At 36.0% G+C, this 22,551-nt stretch overlaps 1 long non-coding RNA gene across 3 annotated transcripts in view; it reads right to left on the bottom strand.

Annotated features, from left to right (window-relative positions):
• Positions 1 to 22,551, bottom strand: part of LOC105881236 (uncharacterized) — a 289,089-nt gene that overhangs the window by 28,983 nt on the left and 237,555 nt on the right. For all 3 annotated transcript variants that reach the window (XR_012920078.1, XR_002223325.2, XR_012920076.1), the window contains exons 3-4: positions 17,586 to 17,737; positions 349 to 450 (exon numbers count right to left, since the gene is read on the bottom strand). This is a non-coding gene — a long non-coding RNA (uncharacterized LOC105881236). The remainder of the gene's footprint in view (positions 1 to 348; positions 451 to 17,585; positions 17,738 to 22,551) is intronic.

The raw sequence follows: 22,551 nt of genomic DNA on the forward strand, positions 1-22,551 counted from the left end.
ATGATTCCTCACTTATTTCAAGCATGCTCAAATATCATCTCTCTTCAATTGAATATAGGTTTGGCTGTCATAACAAAGTCCAAAATAATAAATCAAACAAGATAAAAGTTTATCTCTCTGTCACATATGAATCTGAGTATTACTGGTCCAAGGCTGTTGTAGCTGCCTCATAGTGTCAGAGACTCAGACATCTTTAATCATCTTTCTTAACCATCTTCAAAATTCAACTTCCATCTTTAGGTCTAGACAGCCACTACAACTGACACTATCATGTTCACCTTCTGAGCATTGGGAAAGGAGAAAAGACAAAGAGAGGCAGTGCTCACTTTTACATGTCATTTCACTTACATCCCATTGGCCAGAGCTTAATCACCAACTCCACAGGAGGCTGGGACATGTAATCTTAGCTGTGTGGCTATGTGGCCAGCTAAAACTCAAGTGTCCTATAACCTAAGGAATAAGAAAACATGAATATTAGGAGACATTAGCAGCTTTCATCACATTATCTTATCAAAGAGGCTTTTACCCAATATACATCAAACAATACTTCCCACCTCACTCTACAATTGTCTTTAATCAGCTTTATTTTTATTTATAGCATTCATAATTACCTCATATATTATGTTCCTTTGCCAATTTATCTTTTCTCACAGCACTATAATGTAAGATTCTTGAGAGCAAGAATCTTGTCTGTTTTAATCATGAGATCCCCATAGATATATGCACACAACCAATATATTTTGAATAAAGGAGAACTCTCCTAACATCCCTGAACCCATGGGAATCCCTGAAATGCACAGGAATTTTCTCTCATTCCCGTGCATTTTCACAACCTGCTCTCTACCTGAACTTCTCCATTGCCTTTCATTCACATAACACTAATGTCTATTTAAGATTCAGTTTCAGGCATTAGCTCATTCATAATGACTTTGCAGATCTTTTAAGTGTCTGTTCTGCACACTTCTAGTCCTGCAGTCTAGTCCTCCATTCCATTATCTGTCCCTGTTAGTACATTCCTAACTCCTTGAGGATAAAAAGCCATGTCTTATCTTTGTTTCATGAGTTCTTCATTAGTCAGGATTTTGACTATAATTGATTAAAACTCACTTCAAACTACTTAGCTATACATTTTTAAAAAGTTGTTAAATTCAATCGAGCATTGGGATGACTTTGTTTCATGTACTCCAAGGGCAATAAGACCACATCCTCCCTCACCGTGATCATTTCCAGTGGAAAAGTGAGTTTCTTCTGGTAGGTCTTTTTGAAGAATTGGCTTTTCTATCTTTTCTAAGAAACACTTGATCATCTTCTTTCAAGCATGGAGTTCATTTTATACTTTCTTTATATTTAGTAATGTTTTTATTTCTCTTTAGGTTAAAAGGTGGAGGATGAACATGACTCTCAATAATATCACCCCAAGATCTTTCAAAACCTTTCTAGGGAAAAACTATCACTGCATAAGTTTGCAATAAATTAAACCTGTAGTTCCTAAGGGAAATATTCACCTAATAATTATTATAGCTTGCTGTTTAATGTCACTCAGGAAGGCCAGAGAAGGACTGGACTCATTAAATCCATCTCAAATTAGGTAATAAAGTTTTGATTGGATGTCATTCTTGCCAATCATTATTACCCAGAAAGACGTTATGAAAGAAGTTGAATATTCTTTATTTGAAGTAGAAGCCCAGGTTGCTTGCCAAAAAGTGCACATGTGTTTTGGGAATGAGGGGTGGCCAATGCTGCTTGGAAATATAAAAAAATCAAAAATATCACAGGCAACACACCGAACCTAGGGTATAATATCTTAATGTTGTGTAATATTATTTTAAATAGGCAATATTGAAACAATGATGGATGGGGGCGGAGCAAGATGGCAGATGAGAAACACTGCCAGACAGAGTGTCTCTGCAAAAAAGACAGTTTCTAGAAAAAATTAGAAGAAAGAAGCAAGCATGCGAACATACATCGGACAAGGGTCAGAAGGAGGAGTACTGGAGACTACAGAGACTCCATGGGAAGAGGTTGTGGAGGAGAAATGAAAGAATAGACCTCGCAAGAAGCTTGGAGACCAGTGGCAATGGCTGGTGCTGCAGTTAACTTTCCCTTCCCTTGCATCTTGGACTGCTGGTGGGCACCCCAGCAGTTGTAGAGACTTACGGACACCAGCCCAGAGACAACCACCACCAGTGAGCAGTGAGTCTGTAATAGACGCAGCACCAGGCTCCCAACTCCCTCGGGGCACCACTGTGTGCACAGACCCAAGCAGGGTGGCAGGCGCCATATTGTTTCATTCTCCCCTCCCCTTCCCTATCCTCAGCTGCTGAGAGAGACAATATAGCCACCAGCTGGAGGCATCTCCAGGGAACAGGACCTTTCCTTTTGGGGCCCTTCAGCTGACTGAGGGGTACTTAGACTGTGAGTTCCCTAACCATCAGCCCTTGTAGGTGCTCCTGGCCCAGGGACTCCAGGAGAACGGGGCAGACCTTGCGGCTGAGAGACATCAACCCAGATTGGGCTCCCCATGGGTGAATTGGGACTGGCACTCCTCTCCCTGGTGGGGTCAGGGATTGAATTCCAGGGCCCAGAGGTCAGACCTGCAGACCAGATCCCTTACACCCAGGTCTTACATTGCCCAGAGCACAGAAGGGATATTTGTGAATGAGCCTACTGGGGTATGATTGCCTTCAGGGGAAGATCAGCATGCTTGAGGGCAATCCTCCTCCCAGAGGTGACCGTGTGCCCGGCCCAGGTGGTGACCCAGTGCAGGGAACCTCCTGGCCTGCATCACAGCCAGGGGAGACCCAGTGGCATGAAGTCTGGCCTGTTGGCAGAGGCCCAGGAGAAGCCATGGAGTTGGGGAGGGTGGAAAGGAGCAAGGCTTGCTCCAGACTGCAGGTCTCAGACAGCCCCATGCCCACACACAGACTGTCTGACTAAGTGGGGCCATTCCAGCACCTCCCTGACAGCTTTTCCCAGAAGCAGAGAACAGAACTTTGACTCCTACTAACAGCATTTGTGGTGCTTGAGGGCAAGCTTACCCAACCCAGCTCCATCCAGACTCACTCCCAGACCAACCCTCACTGAGAGAAAAGGACACACCTGGAAGTCCCACAGCCCCACTGACCACCTGAGACACTAGAGTGCCCCTCCAGAGGAACAAGAGCTGGTTACAGGACCCAGAAACAACAGTGTAGCCTGCTCCTCCCAGCAAGCACCACCTACTGACAGGGAAGACATTCTGCACACTCTTTTACAGCATCTACTGACTCATCATACAGGGTGTGGTCAAATCTCATCCACAAACACCACCTACTGGATCAGAAACTAAATAGGGCATGTCATTATCCAAATGAATGCCTAAAAGTAAAAAGCAACAAATGATCCAGATGGGAAGAAATAAGCGAAGGATCTCTGGAAATATGAAAACTCAAACAGAAAGCACACCCCCAAAGAGGAGTACCAGCCCCTTAGAAATGGACATCAACAAAATCAGACCACTAAAATGACAGAAGAAGTATTTCAAGCATGGATCGTAAGAAAATTCAATGACTTGCAAGAAAAACTGGATAACCAACACAAAGAAAACGCAAAAGGATTCTAGAACCCGGAACAAAAATTCACTAAAGAAATTGAAATAATGAAGAAAAATCAAATTGAAATCCTGGAAATGAAGATTCAATTCAGGGAACTACAAAACACAGTAGAAAGCCTCAAGAATAGGGTAGATCAAACAGAAGAAAGAATCTCAGAGATTGAAGATAACACCTTCCAATTAAATAAATCAGTCACTGAGATAGAGTAGAGAAACAAGAGAAAAGAGCAAAGCCTACAAGAGATGTGGGATGATGTGAAGAAACCTAATGTGAGGGTTATAGGGTTACCCAAAAGGGAAGAAGACAACACTCAAGGGTTGGACAAGCCATTTGAATATATAATAGAGGAAAATTTCCCAGGCCTTGGCAAAAATCACAATATACAAGTTCAAGAAGCTCCAAGGACCCCTGGGAGATTAAATGCAAATAGGAAGATGTCACAACATGCAGTCATCAGACTGACCAAAATATCAACTAAAGAGGCCCTTCTACAAGCTGTAAGACAAAAGAAGCAAGTAACATACAAAGGAAAGCCAATCCAAATAATGCTAGACTTCTCTACTGAAACTTTACAAGCAAGGAGAGACTGGGGCCCCTTTCTCACTCTTCTGAAACAGAATAATGCCTAGCCTAGAATCTTATTCCCTGTAAAACTAAGTTTTGTATATGAAGGAGAAACCAAGACATTCTCACATAAGCAAAGACTGAGGAAATTCACCAAGACAAGACCAGCCTTTCAAGAAGTACTCAAAACAGTGTTACCCATGGATCAGCACAATAAACACTCACAAATGTAAATCTACTCAAAGATAAAGATCAAAGCCCAGATACCACAATGACTCAAGAGAGAAAATAAAGCAACAAAGTTCAACCCAACATAATGAACAGAAATTTTCCCCACCTATCAGTTTTCTCAATAAATGTGAATGGCTTGAACTCCCCACTCAAGAGACATAGGTTGGCCGAATGGATAAAAAAATACAAGCCAAGTATCTGCTGCCTTCAAGAAACACATCTAACCTACAAGGATGCAGTTAAACTAAAGGTAAAAGGGTGGAGAACAATATTTCAAGGAAACGAAAACCAAAAGAAAGCTGGTACGGTGGTGCTGATTACAGATAACTTAGTTTTTAAATCAACAAAAGTAATAAAATACAAACAAGGTCACTATATAATGGTGAAGAGTACAGTTCAACAAGAAGACATAACAATTCTAAATATACATGCACCCAACCTTGTGCACCCAGATTCATAAAGCAAACTCTATTTGACCTAAACAAATGGATAAACAACACCATAATAGTTGGAGACTTTAACACCCACTGACAGTACAGGACAGATCCTCCAAACAGAAAATCAACAAAGAAATAATGGACTTAAACAGAACTCTAGAACAAATGGGCCTGACTGACATTTACAGGACAGTCTACCCCCAAACCAATGAATATATGACCTTTTATCAGCTCATGGGTCATTCTCTAACATTGACCATATCCTAGGACACAAAGCATGTCTCAATTTTAAAAAATAGAAATTATACCATGTATCTTTTCAGATCAAAATGGAATAAAAGTAGAAATCAACCCTAACAGGAACTCTCATTTCTACACAAAGTCATGGAAACAACCTTCTGCTGAATGATCACTTCATAAATAAGGAAATCAAGAATAAAATCAAAAAATTCTTTGAATAAATGACAAAGGAGACACAGTTATCAAAACCCATGGGACACAGCTAAAGCAGTCCTGAGTGGAAAGTTTATTTCCATAAATACCCATATCCAAAAGTCAAAAAGACCACAAATAGACAACCTAATGAATCATCTCAAAGAAGTGGAAAAAGAAGAACAGACCAACCCCAAACCCAGCAGAAGAAGTGAAATAATTAAGATCAAATCAGAACTAAATGAAATTGACAATAGGAAAACCATATAGAAGATTAATAAAACAAAACATTGGTTCTTTGAAAAAATAAACAAAATTGACACACATTTGGCTAGACTAAATGAAAAGAAGAAAAGAAAAATCTCTAATAAACTCCATCAGGAACAATTAAGGAGAAATTACAATGGATGCCACAGAGATACAAGATATAATTAATGAATACTGCAAAAACCTCTATGCACAAAAACTGGAAATGTAGAGGAAAAGGACAATTTCTTAGAAACACACAGCCTTCATAGGCTCAACCAGGAAAAAATAGAATTCCTGAACAGACCAATATTAAGTACTGAAATTGAAATAGTAATAAAAAAACCTTCCTAAAAAGAAAAGTCCTGGACCAGATGGTTTCACACCCAAATTTTACCACACCTACAAAGAAGAACTGGTGCCTATCCTGCAGAAATTATTCCACAATATTGAGAAGGATGGAATCCTCCCCAACACATTTTATGAAGTGAACATAACCCTGATACCAAAACCAGGAAAGGATGCAACCAAAAAAGAAAACTACAGACCAATATGAATATATATGCAAAAATTCTCAACAAAATCCTAGCCAACAAATCCAGGTGCTTGTCAAGAAAATAATCCATCACAACCAAGTGGGCTTCATCCCAGGGATGCAGGGATGGTTCAACATATGCAAATCTATAAATGTAATTCATCATATAAACAGATGCAAAAACAAAGACCATATGAGCCTCTCAATAGACGCAGAAAAAGCATTTGACAAAATTCAACACCCTTTTAAGATAAGAATGCTCAACAAAATAGGCATAGATGGGACTTACCCAAAAATCATATAAGCCATATATGACAAACCCACAGCCAATATCACACTGAATGGGGAAAAATTGAAAACATTCCCAGTTAGAACTGGAACAAGACAAATTTGCCCACTATCTCCACTTCTATTCAACATAGTGCTTGAAGTCCTTGCTACAGCAATCAAACAAGAGAGCGGAATTAAGAGCATCCAAATGGGAGCAGAAGAGATCAAACTCTCACTCTTTGCTGATGACATGATATTATAACTAGAAAACCCCAAGGATTCAACCAAGAGACTCCTTGACTTGATAAATGAATTTGGTAAAGTCTCAGGATACAAAATCAATACACAGAAATCAGAGGCATTCATACATGCCAACAACAGTAACAGTGAGAACCAAATCAAAGACTCAATTCCCTTCAAAATAGCAACAAAGAAAATGAAGCCCCTAGGAATATATTTAACTAAGGAGGTAAAAGACCTCTACAGGGAGAACTATGAAACACTGAAGAAGGAAATAACAGAGGATGTAAATAGGTGGAAGAATATTCCATGTTCATGGGTTGGCAGAATCAACATTGTTAAAATGTCTATACTACCCAAAATGACCTACAGAGTCAATGCAATCCCTATCAAAATACCATCATCATTTTTCACAGATATAGAAAAAATAATTTTGCACTTCATATGTAAACAGAGAAGACCCCGTATAGCAAAATCAATCCTAGGCAATGAAAACAAAATAGGAGGTATCAATTTACCAGACTTCAAACTATACTACAAGGCTAGAGTAATTAAAACATCTTGGGACTGGGAGAAGAACAAGGACATTGACCAATGGAACAGAACTAAGAACTCAGATATAAAACCATCCTCAGATAGCCAACTAATCTTCAACAAACCAGACAAAAACATACACCAGGGAAAAGAATCCTTATTCAATAAATGGTGCTGGAAAAACTGGATAGCCACATGTAGAAGACTGAAACAGGACCCATACCTTTCACCTCTCACAAAAATCAACTCATGCTGGGTAACATACTTGAACCTTAGGTGTGAAACTACTAGAATTCTAGAGGAAAACATTGTAAATACTCTTCTAGACATTGGCCTAGGCAAAAAATTTATGAAGAATACCCCAAAGGCAATCACAGCAGCAACAAAAATAAACAAATGGGACCTGATCAAATTAAAAGGCTTCTGCACAGCCAAAGAAACTGTCAATAGAGCAAACAGACAACCCACAGAATGGGAGAAAATTTTTGCAAGCTACACATCCTATAAAGGACTGATAATTAGAATTTATTTAGAACTCAGGAAAATCAGCAAGAAAAAATCAAACAACCCTATCAAAAAGTGGGCAAAGGACATGAACAGAAATTTTTCAAAAGAAGACAGAATAATGGCCAACATATGAAAAAAATGCTCAACATCTCTAATCATCAGAGAAATGCAAATCAAAACTGCAATGAGATATCACCTATCTCCAGTAAGAATGACCTTTATCAAAAAGTCCCCAAGCAATAAATGTTGGCGTAGATGTGGAGAGATAGGAATGCTCCTGCACTGCTGGTAGGACTCCAAACTAATTCAATCTCTGTGGAAAGCAGTATAGAGATACCTTAAAGCGATACAAGTAGATCTACCATTTGATCCAGCAATTCCACTACTGGGCATCTACCCAAAAGATCAAATGACACTCTACAAAAAAAGACACCTGCACTCGAATGTTTATAGCAGCACAATTCACAATTGCAAAGTTGTGGAAACAACCCAAGTGCCCATCGATTCATGAGTGGATTAATAAAATGTGGTATATTTATACCATGGAGTACTATTCAGCTTAAAGAAACAATGGTGATATAGCACCTCTTGTATTTTCCTGGATAGAGCTGGAACCCATTCTACTAAGTGAAGTATCTCAAGAATGATAAAACAAGCACTACATGTACTCACCAGCAATTTGGTATTAAGGGATCAACACCTAAGTGGATAACATCTATTGAGGTGGGAGAGGGGAGGAGGGGATGGATATATATAAACACAATGAGTGAGATGCGCACTATCTGGGGGATGGTCACATTTGAAGCTCTGACTCGAGGGGAGAGGGAGGGCATAGGCAATATACAGAACCTTAACATTTGTACCACCATAATATGCTGAAATTTAAAAAAACCCACTATATATCTTGAGAAATTTCCATGAGAAAAAAAAGGAAGAAACAAGGATTCTCTGAAATTTCACCTTTTTCTCATTGGCTCGTATGGGTTTGGTATCCTTCCAGAAGCCAGTCACTGTGGCCTGGAGGAGGGATATACTGATTACACAAACCAATCAAGGTTTGTCCAGGAAGCACAGGTGGGCCAATCCTACTCAGAATGTAAAGAATAGGGAGAAAAGAGTAGTGGGTTCTCCAATGAACCAGTAGATTGCTTTTATTAGTAAGTACAAACGGAGAGAGTATACCCTAAATGTAAGTGTACAAATTGTTCATTGCAGATTTCATTAAGAATTTTACAAATAGATGTATATAGTATAATTTTATTTGTGTAAGTAACTATATTTAGAGAGATGTAAATACATATACAAAACAGAAGAAGGTCTTCAAGTCAGGCAGCATAATCCAATGCTGGTAGTGCTAGCATTATGCATAGTGAAAAGGCAGTACCACTTTGGAGTGTGAGGGGATCCCACTAAGGGTAAATGGTTCACATTTAACTTTACATACATGCATTGCTTTGTAACAAAAATATAGTCATAACTTCCTCATTACTAAAAATAATTTTTAATTACAAAGCAACACATATCCCTATGACAGGAAGTTTATAGCTTTACTTAACAAACAGTCTCCTTCAACATGACAGGTAATGTTGACAGAATGTCATTACATTCATACTTCACCCCGCTATGGTTAAAAATAACTGGCTTCCTATATACTTCCAATTTGAGTTATATTTATTTTTGTGATAAGTCACATGCAGCCCATTTTATTAGATCAGCATGTTTTTTGCGGAATTTAGCATTTAGAAAGAAAGAAAGATAAATATACATTTACCTAATGATTTTTATACAACATAAAAATTCACACTTTGCTTCCTGAAACTGTGTTTATTTATTTATATTGACATGTGAAAATCATTCTAGTCATGCTGTGGTCTGAATATTTGTGTCTCCCCAAAATTCTTATGTTGAAACCTAATTTCCAATGTGATAGAGCCTTTGGAAAACAATTAGGTAATTAGATCCAAGGGCTGGAGTCCTCATGAGTGTGATTAGTGTCTTTATCAAAGAAGCTCTTGAGAACTGCCTTGCCTTTTCCACCGTGAAAGGACACATCAGGAAGGCATCATCTATGAACCAGGAAATAAGCCCTTACCAGAGACCTGCCACTACCTGGATCTTGGACTTCTTAGACTCTAAAACTCTGAGAAATACATTTCTGTTATTTATAAGCTACCCAGTCTATCATATTTTGTTAAAATATCCTGAAAGGACTAAAGAACTAAGATAGGTCATAATTGTCATATCTTCACAGATATTAATAAGTTTAGAGCTTACCAAAGCACTCAGAACTACTTATACTATCCTCATTGTGAGTCTTTTACTAAAATGAATGCTTAATGGGTCACCACAGCCCACTCCCTTTGCTTTTCTGTGACAAGAAAAGTCAAGTGTGTGGGGTGTGTATGAACCTCTCCCCCGGAAAAAAAAAGGTATATGTGGAAACCCTAATACTCAATGTGATAGCAATTAGAGATGGGGCCTTTTGGAGGTAATTCAGTTGTGAGGATGGAGCCCTCATTATGGGATTAGTGCCCTTATAAAGAAGAGACAAGAGAGAGTTTGCTTTTTCTCTCCCTCTCGTCTCTGCCATGTGAGGATACAATGAGAAGGCAGCCATCTACAAACCAGGAAGGAGCCCCCGTCAGAGGTCAGGTTTGCCAAGACCTTGATCTTAGACATTTCAGCATCCAGAACTGTGAGAAATAAATATTTGTTTTCTTAAGACACGCAGACTATGGTAACTTGTTATATCAGCCCAAACTAACTAAGACAGCTACTGTACAAGTCACAATCCCATGAAGATAGCTGTGTGAAAGGAAAGAAAAATGGAGAAGCAAGCACAAACCAGACTGTGCGATTCATGGTGTGGAGTCCGGATTTTATTCAGTGTCTGCAATTTTCCCATAGCTCTTCCAGTCCCAAACTCCCCTGTCTTCTGTTTAGAAAACCTATACGTAATTTAAATTTAACATCTCTTCTCTTAAATATATTGCATTTATTCCAATATCATGTACTTTTTTCAACTATCAATGAAATCTTGAACTTAAAGGAAAAACAATCAAGACAAATTTTCCTTTATCTCAGCATTTATCTCTGGATCTCTCACAAATAATAATAACAATAATTACATATTATGATTTCAAAATGCAATAATGAAGGCTGAATATTTTATGTAGTAGTTTTTTAATAAAAAAAACATTAGAAGCAGACACCATGAATCTCCAAGAACTGTCTTTCACAGTTGAATTTTGCCATTTCACAGGACTGTTGGCTCTAGAGTGATGCCCTAGTAATCTGTTTTCTGACACCCATTAATGCATTTCCTCACTTCCTTGATTGAAGTACTGCATACACTGTTCATTGATTTATAAAGTTGGGTGTGAATGTCCGATGAATTTTTAAAAAGAAACCGTTAACACTTCATTCCGTTCTAGCTGTACTTCACTTTGCAGTGCAGTCCCCTGTGTCACTTGCTGCCTGTGTCCTGTTGCATCAGAAATAGGCAAACAAAGAAGAAGAAGAAGAAGAAAGTAAGGGACAGAAAGAAAGAAACCGAAGTGAACTTGTAGGCAAAGTTCACTCATACTTCCAGTATCATCTTGTACATTATAATTAAATGAAACTCTGAAAATCTTTTTGGTGGGACTTTGCTTTTTTAAATTTTTATTCTTAAAGTACATGGCACCACTGAATTGCATTATCATTCTGCTCTTGTCTGTTCTTTTCCTGCATTTTGGAAAGCTGGCTGTCATTAAGGACTCATGAGACACCTGTGACTTGCTCACTGAGTGTCAAAGAATTCCTCATATGTGTGCAGCTCACAGCTTTTGGTGAGAATATGAAAGCCAGGGCTTGGAAATTGGCATCAGTTGAGAATAGCAACAAAATGTGGGGCATTGCCTTTTTCTTCAGATACTTACCATATTTAAAAAGAATGCCCCCTTTGCCCAAAAACTGATTTTAAAAATTCCCTATAGAATATATAATTTTTGAACTTGCATTTTTGTCACATTTATTTCTAGAGCTGATCTATAAATATCCTTTATACTATAATTTTTTTTGTTCCAAGAGCAAATATTACCAAGCCAAAATGACAAAAAACATACATTACAGTTTTCTCTGTAACTTTTGCAAAATACCAGTGATATACGAGAGTTGTATCCCAATGTGAGACATTATCTAAATATACCTTCATTAATCAAACTTTTATTGAGAATCTACCACATACCAGGGACTATACTAAGTACTAACTAAAGTTTATGTACATATCCCTATGCAATCTAAAGTCCTATTGATATAAACAAAATATGGTGCCAATATTTTCTTTGCATAGGGTTAAATAAACTGAGATTTCTCCAAGATTGTCTTCTCAGCAAATATCTTCCAGGGGTTATCCTACCTTATTTTAACATGCTTTTTGCCTTTGGGTCAAGGCCCTAGATTCATGACTGGCTGTCTCTTTTCCTTCTCTGTCTTATTCCTCCTGTTCTTCCACAGTAGACACGTTCCTAAGTTTCCCTAAGCCAGAGCCTTCTTTAGCCCAGCAACAGCAAATCTAAGGAGAACCTTTCCTGTAACAAAAGTTTCAGGAGCTCAGTGTTAATTTTTTAATATGCTAAGGGAGGAGGAATAGGAATTTGGAAAATAAATTTTCAAGGCAATAGCCCGGTTTATGAAGCTATTGTCTTGAGGCATAATATTATTTTGCATTTGTTCTTTCCATAGGAGTGCCTTCTGTAACATGTCTAAACTCTACACATAGATGCTCCAAGGCAGATGAATGCATAACTCACTAGAGTGAAGCCATGGATTTAGAACAAACAAAAGAAAAATAATTGTTTATAATTTTCAAATATTCCCTCATCTTTTAATAATATAGCCAATACCCAATTTCATAGAAATTCACCTAATTTCTTCTCCACTTACTTCTGCTATTTATTTCTTCATCTTCTCCAAACTCTACCTTTTGCTAAAACTGCTAACAACAACAACAACATGAATCAACAACAACAAAAACCACACAAAAACCTAAACACTACGCTTCTTTCAAAAGCAGGACACACTTGGCACTTCTACTCTGGTGGCAAAATGGCAGCATTAAGGCAGTGTAAAAAGAGATGTTGGAATAACCAAAACTGAATTACAGGCTTCCTCAAGATGAAACTTCATTATTAGTAGTATAGTAGTAGTTTTGATATGTATAACAATTGAAGCGTATTGAATAATCAAGACTACAGGCTCTGTCCACATTGATACAAATCAATCAGAACCATTTATCACAATTGATAAATAATTGACATGGAAAATGCCTACATGTAATAGCTTCTAGACTACTGTGGAAATATCAGTCTCAGTTTTGTAAGTGATCCCATTAGTATTAATATATTTGGAACTATCACAGTTGTTGCAATAAATAGTTTTATTTTGAAATATTTCTATTTATGTCAGTTTTTCTGCCATAATTACATTTTTTAATGGTCTCTGATTATTTTTGTGTTTCTATTCCATGATAGAGCAATAGTCTATCACTATGCTATACTATCAAATGGTTATTTAATCAAATATTAATAGAGTATTTCAGTTAATTGACAGTCAAAATGAGAAGAGTTTATTCTGGGGTGATATATCAACATCAATGAAGGAGAAAGAATAAATGTCAAGACATTTCAAAAGAAAATTCAGGACTGCTTGATGACTAACCGGTTATGGAGAAGAAATAAAACACGTCAGTAATTTTGCTGACATTTTGAGCCATGGTGGATAAGAGAGTTTAGGAAGTGGGAACAGGTATTCTGTTTCAAGTCTCCTACCAAATTTAAGGTTAGCTGCTGGGAGTCCAGATTTTAAGACTGAGAAATGACCATATCTTCTGTCATTACCTAATATTCAAGTTGACTGTTGAATAATAAACTGTATTTACCTGCATTGTTGTGGGATTGCTCTCATGACTTTGTTTTACTCCCAAACTAATCTCTTTCCTGCATCTCAGGAGAAAGTCGTATCCACCTCTCCATTTACTTTCCAGAGAGAAAAATTTTATGGGCTCTATGAAATGTCTTTTTTTGGTTCTAATACCATTAAGACCCACAGTAGTTTTAATCTCAGAAATAAACAGAATTTGAGGTAAGTCTTGAAGTGAAAAAAATAGAGACTACCATAGGCCAATAAATGAGGGTAAAATACATAAAAAAATTTTAAATTCTAGATTTTTTAAAAGTTACACAGTCAATATATGTGCCTTTGTTGACTGCCTTTAATTGGAGGGGAAGGAGATTATTGCTCCAGGAGACTCAAAACTCTTCCCCAACTAATATTGCCCTCTACTAACCTATGACCTGGTCACCTAAGGCCAATTTAACACATCATTAGAAATGTAACCAACATGTCACTTAAATAGGTTCATCATTTGGCCAGAGGATGACAGGTTCTTTCTCCTCCTGTATGATTTCCAGCAGCCACTGGTTTCCTATAATTTCTGTTAGGAAAAATAGATATGTTAATAATTATTTTTAAGAGCCTATACTTCTATAATACTAATAAAAGAATACCATTTTCAGATGGAATAGTGGTTTGATTTTAGAAGGATTGAGAGCATAAAAAAGGGCAAGATATGCAAATAAACCATTTCATGGTCAATTTAAGGAAAGAACTGGTACTATGATGCCCAGGAGAAGGCTGAAGATCAACTAATAAAGGGATTAACTATTCATAGGGATGGCAAGCAAGTTTTTAGAAGAAGAGACAGCTCCCATCTCCTACTTTCTGTTTTTTCTCTTTTTACAGGCGTAAACAAGAACAATACAAGTAGTTCCTAAATTACAGAGGTGCCAGGATCCTATTATTCTGCTTAGGAAAGCGTTCTTCATCTCAAAAGAAGACCTCATCAAAGCTCTTCCTCAGGGTCACTTCCTAACTGTCTCATTGCTGCAGGTGATTCCTAAAACACACTGGATTGACATCACTGGCATCTAGATTATGGGCAAATATTATTATATTGGATTTTTTTCAGAGTCTGGTTAGGATTCAAAAAGTATATGTTTGCACGGATTTATTTCTCAAACCTTTAAAAATAAACTTACCTCATGCTGGGGTCCTATTCTATGTACATTTGCAAACAAGTTGCCTTTTCCCACTACTAGTAATCATTGCTACTTTAATTTTGCCAGCAAACATTCTCTAGAATATGTTCATATTATATCTAAGTAGAACTTATTAAAAATATGTTGGCATATTAAAATATATATATAGTTTATTGCTGAAAATATGTAAAAAGAGAAAAGCACGAAGTTGAACACAAACTCTTGAAATATTTTTATGCAAATTATCTAATTTTATCCCCACAATAACTTTATGAATAAAGCAAGATAAAGATTATTGTCTATCTAGCTACTGTAGAAAAGGAGAGTGAAGTGAATTGCCTTTAGTTCATGGTGGATCCAAAGCTACCTCTGGGCCTTTGTCTAAACCCTAGGCCCAAAATCTTTCAGTATCCTACTGTGGCCCACAGAGAGTAGAAAAGGGGCAGGCATTTCCTGGGGCTTGGAGCCAAACCCAAAAATGGAAACACGACTTGTGTGACCAGTCTTGAGCCAGGCAAGGCCAGTCTGGCTGTGTGTGGAGTCTCCCCAGCTGCATCTTCATTGACAGATTTCTCAACAGTTTTGAAAGCTGCTTGAGAAACTGCTTCAGTCAGTAACCAGGCAGGCTGACAGCTCTGGCTGAGTGATTCTCGGCCCTAATTACAAGTAAACCTCTGATTTCAGGAAGGGTATAGAGGGAGAGTGTTTAGTCCCTGTACATCTTAAGGGATTGCATTATATTGTGAGCTAGATAAGGAATCAGGAGAGTACTCAGATTAGCATAACTCATTCATTTATCGGATAAAAGGTGTGCTCCAGTTTGTATTATAGTCAAGGGCTTGGTTTCTCCATTTTTGTGTATGAATACATCCACCCTCCATTTGCCTTCTGTCCAGAGACACTCTACACAAATCTGCTTTAATAAATGGATTTGTAATACATGGTTGATTATCCATGTAAAAGATTTTTCAAATAAGCAACAGCTAGTAGCAAATGAGAATGTGTGATGCTACTTGATGTTTATATAAGTAACAGATTTTAAATAGACTGTTTCCCTGCCAATTGAATCTCTGTCTTTAAAGCCTATTTTAAAGTTAAAATATTTATAAAATATGGCTTAGGAAGGATTAGCCCTCTGTGATGCTAAACAATACTGAAAGCATCATAATTTATCAGTAAAATAAATTTATGAATGGAAAACATATTAAATATTCTCAGTGGCAAATAACATGAAAGAGAATGGCTATATTCAGAACAGTAGGAAATGGGGACAAATAGAATAGACAAAGGATATTATTTCATAAAATGGGCCAGGAGCATGTGGAATACATTAACAAAAACAAGATAGGTAACATATACCACATGTTCATGAGTCAATATGTTCAGCAGGCTCCTAAAAGCTTTTGAACAAAAACGGACTAAATCAGGGTGTGGACTTTGCAGATTTGGAGTAGCATAGGGCAGATATGCCATATTTGTTAAGCACGACCAAAGGATAAAGCTATGGCATCTGCTAAAAGCCCATTTTCAAAGAATGGACAAATATCATAGATGAAATTTTTTGCTTCTTATATTTGGTAATATCACAAATCAAATAATAATGCACTATTTTACAAGAAAAAACTCATTTCATGATTAATCTCTCATTTGCACATTTATTCATTTTTAAATTATTCTCTCATCCCTACTCCAGGAAAAATTACACATGTGTATACACACATGCATGCATGCAGTTTGGCCCTAAATGCCATTATTGCAAGTGGACTCCCTCTGAGATATTTGCTTTCTTTGTGAACGATCACTAATGATAACATCAGCTGGCTACAGACCTTATACCCAGGTACACTTGTGACCAACCTTTAAATTGACTACCTATAGAAAACTGTCAAGAAAAGAAAGGACAACTAAGTCTGGAGGCCTCTGATGATGATACTCTTGTGCTAGGAAAGCACTGTAAAAAAAAATAATTCCTAAAATGAATTAGTTAGTTTTAATGCCAAAATATAGCCTGAGATAGGAATTTTTTTAATGACTAAGGAACCAGCACATTAAATTTATCATATTGAGATTTTTTGCTTTTGGTCACATTAAGAAATAAGGAATCTTGCTGGACTATCCCAGTATTAATGATAATTCAGGGAATAGAATGTAAAATTATACCTTAGAAATAGCATTGCCCCTCTTGTAACTTATTACAAGGGGGTTCCGATCCACTTTCTGGGAAATATTGAGTTTGGATAAGTACTTTTCTTGATACCAAGATATAGCTATTGATTTATGAAAAATACTCTTATATGATAATATCCAGTGTAGGAGAGGGGATGGAGAAGTAGGGATTTATATATTGCTGGAGGAAGGGCAAGATGGGAGAATTTTTGTGAAGGAATTTTTAAAAAATATTTTTAAACGCCTTTGATTTTTTAATGTATTTTTATCTAATAATACTATTTCTGGAATTTATCTTAAGCAGAAATTTTGATATTTCTTATAATCACAAGGAAGGAAAGAAGAAAAGAAGGAGGGGAAAAAAGGAAGGAAGGAAGGAAGGAAGGAGGAGGGAAAGAGGGAGGGAGGGAAAGTAGAGGGAGGTAAGGGGAGGGAAAAGAAGGAAGAAAAAATTTAGAAGCCTAAATCTTCAAAATTAGGGAATTAATTTCTTTTGTATCAATAAAAAACAATGAAATTTACTATTTTATATAACAATTGATCTTTTTACTGAGTTAGTCTCACTATTGTATCAGGCATTTGGGCTTCAGCCAGGTGATCACCTCTCTGATTTAGGAAAGTTTTGGAAAGTGCCTCTTAGTGGGCATGGCTGCAGACTGTAGACCCACCCAAGCCCACCCTCACTGCCAATCCCACAGTGGTCAACTCTTTTCCCACTGCACTGATGCCTGGGTCTGGAACACACACTTACCAGCTCTTCTATGTTCTGTCTACCTTCTTTCTATTATACATCTTATCTCTTATGAGAAGTTTTCTGATTTTGGCGTAGGAGAAAAACATCCAGAGATGCTCATTTCCTTAAAACAGTAGCACAATACTATTGAAGATTTGGAGAGGATTTACCTGGGGAGAAAAGAGACAATAGGAATGATTTACAATGTAAAGATGAATATTATACAGAAAGAGCTTAGTTCGCTGCTGACTGTGGGACACTATCCAACAGTCCAACTTTACCCCTAGAGTGAGAGTCAGCCTTCCAGATAACCTTCTGGGTGGTTATGCCATTTTTCCCACCAGTGACTGATCCACCAAAACTGTAGCAGGTAGCATATTTAATCTATCAAACTATCCAACAACCAAAAATTGCTTTGGGAATAAAATCCCTCCATATGGAAAAACATATCAATATATATTTATTTTATCATACCAAAAATAATTTGCTATCAATTTTACCCTTATACTCGTTTATAACCCTTGAAAACTGGATTGATTGAGTTGCCATTATTTGGATATCACGTAGGAAATTTAATTTCTGCAACTCAAACAACTAGACAGAACTAGATGGAATGTATACAACAGTGAATTCTTAGATGCAGTAAATATGTCCATTGATGCTCTGCTAGATTTATTTCAGACATAGGCACATGCAATATGTATTAGCAATAGATAATTATACAAAATATTTTGTAAATTACTTTGTGTAGAGCAAACAACTTTTTCAAATATTAGTATATTTTACTATTATTTAACATTAATTATTAGGCAAAGTCAACCTCACAGAAACTCAGAGTGGGCTGCTACTTGTATGGAGTAATTTAAGGACACCCTAAATAACAATGATGAAAATATAGTACCTTCTTCACCAGGCTCCTACCTTGCCTGAATTTCCTATGGCCAGCATTATATAAGAGTATATGAGTAAGCATTTTACCATCAGTAGATGGTAATCTATCAGCTATTGCCCTTTAGTATGAATTACTTAAATTAAATTTGACACACTGAGATTTAACAGAGAAGGTGCCAGAGAGCAGTAAAAGACAGAAAAGTATTGATTTGGAGACAGGTGAAGAGTAAAAAGAAGTAAGACATGTCCAACAGACAGAGTGACATTCAGCACAGATGCTATAACAAGGGACCCTTGCAGACATTGTTTGGCTGCAGGGCACATGGATCCTAAATGGGGCTATGAAAGTCTGTGTTGTCAGGTTGGTAAAATCAGGAGAGTGTGTGCGCCTACCTCACAAGTTTATCTAAGCTAGTTCTGCTTCTAAGATGGCATATGTGTAGAATTTTACACTGACCCTCATAATTCAAATTATTTTCTTTAGGATTCCAACATTGAAGAAAAGTTAAAATTAAAATAAAGTATTTGTGTGTGTGTGCACATGCACGTATGTTTGTACCTTACATATCATAAATTGGGGTGATGGTGAATCTGTTGAGTTAAATCTAATTTAGATTAAATAGTACAAAGGATTTATTTTTAACATTATTTCTTTATTCATGTACCTATTCCTTCATCTTATCTTAACAAATTCATTGCATTTTCAGTATAGAAAGTATCTCAGCAATTAGTACGAGGATTCAGCAGTGTGTCTTTTGTCTTTGAGCAGAAAAATGCAGACATGCTCTTCCTAAATAATCCCTAATTCTTCCAAACAAGATGCTGGCAGCGGGGCATCCTGTATTTACTGGATTATCCCCAAGTTATTCTGCTGTACAATATACAATTCTTCAGAATTTCTGTGTAAATTTCAAAGACTACATGGTCATGCTGCAAAGAAGTGTGTGATGATTAAAACGTAGTATTTTCCCATTCTTTTGTCTTCACTTCCTGCATCCAATAGCTGAAAGGGGAGTCAAATCTTCCCAAAATGACTATGCACTATAAAAATGAGACACTTTAATTTAAATAATAAATAAGCTCCATGGTTACCTTTTGCTCTGATCCGTGCTAAACATTAGCACCTGATCTGGTTTCCAGCATTATTGCAACAGCATTTAAATGTACAGTATAAGATTGTACTTGATTTATTAAAGTAATGAATTAGTTTTATTGTAGGTGATTAAATGTATTTTACTTTTTAAAGCACAAGAACTGGAAAAGAAGAACATCGTTACAATCTGAAAATAACTAGAAAGATAAGTTCATTAACTTGCCTACACTTGCGCATCATAAAAACCTTGTTAAAAATTATTCCCTAGCCTGCTGTATTAGCTTCTTTATGAGGTAATTTCTCCATACAGTAATAAGATTTTTCTTTTACTCTCCAGTGCATATTAAACCCACTAATCTTCTTTTATAAACTATAGTTTCAGCCACTTTCTCAATTTACTCACTTTAAAGATACACTCCTATTAATATTAAAGGTAGGAAATGCAGATATGAACTTTGCAAAACATGCTTTCGGATTTATAGCACAATCTTTTAACAGTGTACTTCTATAGCACAAAAGGGAAAAACCTGTAAATGTCGAGTATGTCTCATGACAAACCAAACAATCTTAGTCCCCATAGAATTAATTTCCCACCCCATTCATTAGGTGAATTAACTGTAGACATATTTTCTACTGTCAGCAAATAAAAACAGAGTGGAAAGACTCAATTCACTGAAAGAAGTAAAATAAAATCTTTCATAGGAACCACGCGGATGTCAACAATCCGAATGAAATGTATTATACTATGGGTGTTCTGGGGAAAACGACAACTGGTAGTCACTTCTACTGCAGGTGCTTCCCTAGGGATCAAGGTTTTTTTTTTTTTTTGTATCCAAAATCAGACAAGTCACAATATGGACTTAAAAATGCAATCTTTCAAAGGTTAAATTTCAGTCATTTTGGTTATATTTCTTATTTCAATAATTCTTCTAAAATGCCCAATATTTTAAACAGTGTATTATTTAATAATTGTAAAAGTAATTAATACTGCACTTTACACATTCCTGAAGTGGGTAACATATCTTGGACATAAGTTAACTCAAATTATTCTAGAACTTTATTTTAAAAGAGAATGCAGAAACAGCTGCCCTAACATTTTTCCTTTTACTTAATTTAAAGTAAACAAGAAGAATTTCTTTATTATCTAGGGGTTGGACTTACTTTGTTCACTAAGAAACAAAGACTTTTAAGTTGTTCTTTGTTTGCTTAACTGAGGGAGACATTTAAATTATGTGAGAGAAAAAAATTGTTAATATGTAAAGGTTCTTGTAGGTCAATTAAAAACTAGACAAACATGTCAATAGAAAAAAAAAAGATAGAGTTGAAAAGGCTACCCAAAAGAAGAAATAAAATGAGCCTATAAATATACAAAAAATGTTCAACCTCTTCTCTAGTTAAAATTGCAAATTTGAAATGTTAATGGAAAATGTCATTTTGGCCAAAATCAAATTGACAAAGATTAGAAATAATGGAATTTTTTTTAAACTTTAGGAAAATAAAACTCTCCTACATTGCTTATAAGCACATAAAATGGCACAATCTCTTCAGAAACTTTTTAGCAACATTTAACATAATTATCAATATGCATGATATTGACTCAGCATACCTAAGGATGCGTACAGAAGTATAAAAATGAATGTAGAAGGTGTAGGTTGAGGAGAAGAAAATTGGTGACAACATAATTCTCATCAATATTTTAGTAAATTATGATATATTTTTAAATATAGAATATAGTAATTATTTTATTTGCTGATATTGAAAGACATTCAAAATATACTGAGTAAAAAGCAAATTACTAGATAAGATTACATTGTATGGTGTGTGTTTTTTTAAAAGTTCAAATATATAGATATGTGTTCAATGAAAAAAAAGAATATAGGAAAAGAACACACACTAAATGCTAGCAATAGCTATTGCTGTGAAATAGAATAAGTTGTAAACAACCTGTGCTGATTGTTTATTAAATACATGCTACTCTCCTTCCTTTCCACTCATCAAACACATTGAATAAATAAAGGCTTACATACTAACTTTAATCTTCTGGAGAATATACGCTTATGCCACAAGAAATTAGAGCCTAGATATATTTTAACTTTTCTAAGTGGCACAAACTATTCAAGTATATGTAAATATATCTAAAGGAATAATGATATCATAGATTATTACCAGGAATCATATGGATAAGTTTTCTGGCATTTCATAGCTAATAGTGTCAAAATATATTTTTTTAATTTTTATTTTTTCTCCTTTTGGAACACATCTATATAAGCCATGTAAGTGTCAATAATATTAAAGATAAATTTAATGTATCTATGCCATTTTTATTAATATCAGGTCAAAAACAAAAATTCTTTTCTTTTTCAGATATTTACATGTTATTACATATTTGAACTTATAACATATTTTAGACATTTTTAAAAATTTTATATACTTATTAAACTATAGTATTTCAGAAGTTAAGCAAACTGTCATTTATGTAAAATAAAAACATGGAATAAATTTTAAATAATCTTTCTCCAAATATTCTGCTTCTACTTTAGTAAAGTTTTATCTTCTCAGATTCCCCAATTTTACTCTCTGCGTTTATTTCTTATTTATCCTAATCAGTAGCTCATTCCTTTAATCACATAAGACTTTGTTCCCTGGTATATCTTGAGAGAGAGAGAGAGAGAAAGTAAGAGAGAGAGAGAGAGAGAGAGAGATGGAGTTGAGTGGGAGAGAGAGGGTGGTAGGGGAGGGTGTGTGTATGTGTAACTTTCTTCAAATTGCTGTCATTTTTTCTTAGACCAGGTGTTAAATTTCTCTTTGTTATTTCCGTAAATCTACATTCTGCTTTAGGATTCCTGTTTCCATTTCTCTCCTATATTCTGAATAATTAAAGTTTTCTACAACCCCATTTTTCCTCTGATTTCCTTGTTGAGGGCTTTAAGTCATTTCAAACACTTCTGATCATTACTGTCTTATTAACATGATATTAACTTTCTGCCTGACAAAGCTTTA

This window comes from Microcebus murinus, chromosome 1, assembly GCF_040939455.1.
Source record: "Microcebus murinus isolate Inina chromosome 1, M.murinus_Inina_mat1.0, whole genome shotgun sequence".
Taxonomy (NCBI): Eukaryota; Metazoa; Chordata; class Mammalia; order Primates; family Cheirogaleidae; genus Microcebus; species Microcebus murinus.